This window comes from Grammomys surdaster, unplaced genomic scaffold, assembly GCF_004785775.1.
Source record: "Grammomys surdaster isolate TR1022 unplaced genomic scaffold, NIH_TR_1.0 125863, whole genome shotgun sequence".
In the NCBI taxonomy this organism is placed as follows: Eukaryota; Metazoa; Chordata; class Mammalia; order Rodentia; family Muridae; genus Grammomys; species Grammomys surdaster.
In genome coordinates this window covers 521,671-526,602 of record NW_021620689.1, presented here as the reverse complement: position 1 = coordinate 526,602, position 4,932 = coordinate 521,671, and positions in this window count along the sequence as shown.

The window sequence follows — 4,932 nt, the reverse complement described above, 5'->3', positions numbered from 1 at the left end:
AGAGACAGAGACAGAGAGACAGACAGAGACAGACAGAGAGAGACAGACAGAGACAGAGACAGAGAGAGAGAGAGAGAGACAGACAGAGACAGAGAGACAGAGAGACAGAGACACGGAACTCTTTGTTTAGAAATTGTTTTGAATTTCAAGATGATTAGCAGGGCTACATGCCCACATTAGTGGGGAGCCCTGGGGGAACCTCCATAGTCAGCTCTCGACTCTACCTGTCTGTAGAACACATTATTCCTGGCCCTTCCCTTGGAACAATTGCCAACTTGTTGAGGAGAGCAGAGGGCTCGCCCCAGGGAGCATGAAGACAAAAAGGCTGCTCAGTGTCAGGAGACAGCAGAAGACAGATCCAGTGACCTTTAGATTTTTGCCCCCTGCTAGAAAGCCCCTCCAGAGCCAGGCTCATGCCTGAGAGCCTCTTGCTGTCTTCTAACCCCCAGAACTCACCTCCCACCATCAAGCAGGCCACTGGGTGGTCTGGGCACATGTGGTCACATTTAGATGTTGATTAAAGCAAAATTGTTATAAGATTAGAATAGTTAAGGTAAGTTTAATTTCCACTGCATTACTGAGATTTTTGAAGCTCGAGCTAAGAATCCCCCAGGGTGGAAGCTGTACAAGGGGGTGGGGGGTGTCTCCATTTTCCTTCGCTGTGCAGAAACAGGCTCTTGACAACCAAAATGGCTGAAAGCATCAAGCTAGAGGAGAGAAGAACTTCCTAGGAATCTCAGAACCTGGAGTCCGGTCCTCTAGCAGATGCAGGAGTGGGGGGCGGGCCCTGGTGGAACAGGAATTTGCCAATGCCCCCCTCCCAGACTGTTTGCATGCCCCGGGCCACACATCTGTGCAAACATCCCTTCCCTCAGTTTGCCAGACAGAAGGGTGGCAAAGGGGGGTGTCTCATCCAGGGCCTCTACCGGCTCCAACTGGAGTGGCTGGAGATGGAGGGGTGTGGTGGGGGGGGTGGCTTTACATTGGTAAAACAAATTTAGGAATGGAGAGCCACGGTAATGGAAATAAGGATCGCTAACATGAATTGTTATTAAATGTTGGTGATAAAGATTCCTGACATTTATTGTAAGTCAGCGCCTGATTATGTCTGAGCCACTACTGCTCACAGACTTTTATTAAACCCTCTGTTATTACCCTCTCTCCCTCTGGCTTGAACAGTGTTCATTTCTTGCAGTTTTGAAGGTTGAAAGCCTGGGATCAGAGTGCCAGAACAGTCAAATTCTTGGGGAAGCCTTCCAGGCTTATACTTACAGACGGACTTTTGTATCCTTAGGCATCTGGCACAGTTGCTGTCTCTTCGAAGAGACCCTCTGGCACAGGGAGAGTCCCTGGGGAAGCCAGTTCACTTCCTTCTCACCTGTGTGACCACCATGAGTGAGTCAGTTAACCCCTCTGAGTCTCAGTTTCCCCACTTGCCAAGCGGAGCCATTCATACCAAATGACCTCAGAGGTTGCTGTTAAGGATTAAATGAACTGATACAGGAAAAGTGTGCACTGATCGTCACAGTCGTTAGAGACTATCACCCCATAGTAGAGGAGAAACCTGAGGCTTTAAGAAATGAGGTTGCAGGGCTGGAGAGATGGCTCAGTGGTTAGGAACACTGACTGCTCTTCCAGAGGTCCCCATAGTAGAGGAGAAACCTGAGGCTTTAAGAAATGAGGTTGCAGGGCTGGAGAGATGGCTCAGTGGTTAGGAACACTGACTGCTCTTCCAGAGGTCCTGAGTTTAATTCCCAGCAACCACATGGTGGCTCACAACCATCTGTGATGGGATCTGATGCTCTTTTCTGGTGTGTCTGAAGACAGCTACAGTGCATATATATATAATGAATAAATAGTTCTTTTTGTTTTGTTTTGTTTTTCGAGACAGGGTTTCTCTGTGTAGCCCTGGCTGTCCTGGAACTCACTCTGTAGACCAGGCTGGACTTGAACTCAGAAATCCGCCTGCCTCTGCCTCCCAAGTGCCGGGTTTAAAGGCATGCGCCACCACTGCCCAGCCGAATAAATAGTTCTTAAAAAGAGAAAAAAAAAAAAGAAAGAAAGAAATGAGGTTGCTTGTCCCCAGTCACAGAGAGGTGGCACTGGATCACAAACTTAGGCTGATCTCTAAACCAGGAGGCCCATGACAGCACTGGAGCTGCTGGGGGTTACATAAGGACAATTCTAAAAAAAATAAAATAAAATAAAAAATAAAAATTAAATTAAAAAGTTATTTGTGTCGTGTGTTTGTCTGTCTGTCTGTATGTATGTATGTATGTATGTGTGTATGTCTATGTGAGTGTATGTATGTATGTGTCTGTCTGTCTGTCTGCCTGTGTGTAGGTCAGAGGCACTGGTTTTCTCCCTCCACCTTGCTTTAAGGCAGTGTTTCTTGTGCTATGGTCTCGAGAGGGGTTGGTATTTATCTGTTTTATTGGGAAAGGCAAGGTACTTTGATTTGTTTCTGTAGAAATTTCCAGAAATGCTGATGCACTCAAAGCATACAACCACCACCTCCCAGTAGTAGTGTCTGCATGGTCACAGTGGCTGCCAGTTGGTCCAGAGGATGGCTGAGGGGCACTAGAACCTGCTCCTCCACCAACTTCGGTAGCTTCTTTTTCTTTTTTTCTTAAATGTGGGTTTCAGGAATCAGACTTGGACTGTCAGTCTTGGAAGGGAAGACTTTTACTCACTGACCTATTTTGCCAGATCAGCTTCTGTTTTCTTTCTTTTTTATACTTTAAAAAAGTATTTACTTATTTATGTATTTTATGTGTATGGGTGCTCTATTGCATGTATGCCTGCAGGACAGAAGTGGGCAGCAGTCAGAAGAGAGCATCAAATCCCATTATAGACAGTTGAGAACCACTATGTGGGCTGCTGGAAATTGAACTCACCCAGTGCTCTTAACTACTGAGCCATCTCTTTGGAGACCCCTAGCTTCTAGGTTCAAGACAGGGTTTCTCTGTGTCTTGGCTGTCCTGGAACTCACTCACCAAGTTGGCCTAGAACTCACAGAGATCCAACTGCCTCTGCCTCCCTAATGCTAGATTAAAGGCATTTTGCCACCTGACAGTTTTTAATTCTTCTAAGTAAGCTTCTGACTCAGAGAGGGTCATGGAACAGGTTGCCAGATGTAAGACTGACCACAGTTGTCCAGACACTACCAGAGGTGAGCTGGACAGTCTGGTCAGGAGTTTGGCCTAGCCTAGCCCAGAGGTAAACCTTGGGTCTGTTCACTGCCTCTGGCTCATCCAGGACTTTTATTTCTGGTCTTTCAGTTCTAGTAGGAGACTATTGCCATGAGGTGAGGCTGTCTCAGTTTCTAGGCAGCAGCCTGGGGTCAGGTAGCTAGAGCCCACCAGGGACATGGGCTCTCTATGCTTAGTGAGCCCTAGGGATACAGGACCAGACCATTCCTGAGCTGATTGCAGTGCACTGGGCAAGGGGAGAGAAAGGGCCCACTAGGAACAGTGTGTGGCACTGTGACCAGGTCTGAAGGACTCAGGGGACATGGAGGGGTATATCAGGAGACTCAGGGTTAGCATCCCAGTGCAGGGCCAGCTGGGCTTGTGGCTCAGTGAGGGTGTGTGCATGAAGCCCATGGGAGCCTCCTTCCCCGCAGCTTAGTCTTATCTGTCCAAATCACTCACACAACTGAGTGTTCTATGTGGATTCAGACACGTGACCCTCACAGCACTCCGTGAGAGCTTTTGGAATGAGGAAACTGAGGCACGAGAAGCTAAGTGATTGGTTTCAATGGTCCATAGCCATTTGGTGGCCCTTGGATTTGAGCCCAGGCAGGCTAACTCCAGAATCCATGATATTATTCTCAGTCCCTGCTGCAAAGTTAGCTCCCATCCCCTCTCCGAGTGCTCAGCCCCAATCTGACCCCATCTAGGGCTTTCTGCACCAGTGATGGGGGAAGGCCCCAGCTGTCCACCCCTGCCGGTGTCCTCTCGGCTGCTCTGACACCCAGCCTCCACCTACCCCCTTCTCCCTCAAGCAAGGCTCCAGCTTGACTTTGCTGTACTTCCTCTGGCCTGGCTCAGGCCAGGAAGCAAGACCCAAAGACCTCCCTGGTAGCCTCCCAATTTGAGGAGTGGGATGGAGTACGCCCAGGCTTGGGGGTGGGTGGGAGTGAGAGGCCCCGCTGAATAGTGGTGGGACTGCTGTGTACCTTGGCAGGGGACAGCGAAGTGGGAGGCCCTTGGAGGGTAGGCAGGAGGGGGAAGGGGCGAGACTGAGACAGCCCTGGGTTCTCTGCTGCTTGTGTTGTCCTGTGGACCCCTCAGCTCCTTCCAGCTTAGAGACACAGCAACCCTCGCCCAAACTTCTCCCCGACTCGGTTCATCTAAAATCTTGCCTACATTTCTACATTTCTTGCCTCCACCTCTTTTCCTGAGATGCCTCTTTAGCCTCTGCAGCCTGGCTACCAACCCTGTCCCTGGCTTTAACCACCTGCTCGTAGCTGAAAGGGACACTTTTCTGTGAGACCTGCCTGGCCCTGTGGGCCTCTTCATCTCTCTAGAAAAACACTAGCTTTGGAACTGTTGTTCTCCTGGTTCTCGATTGGTTTCCCGCCTCAGTCTCATCTCTCAAGGCCTTACAGATCCCTCTTCTGTCGGTGGATGCAGCTGACCTATGCTGTGTCCTGGGGTTGGGGGTGGGGTTGCTTCCCCAGCTTCTGCACATCCCATGATACCAAGGGCTGGAAGTCCACAGGTTCTGGTTCTCGTTTGGATCCTTTGAAGTGCCACAGACCCCCATCACCCCCCAACCCATTCCTGGGCCTTACCATTCCCAGGCCACTAACCAGAAACCCAGACACCTTCTTCTTCTTCTTTTTGAGACAGGGTATCTTAGGGTTTCTGTTGTAGTGATGAAACACCATGACCAATGCAACCTGGAGAGGGTTTATTTCAGTTTATA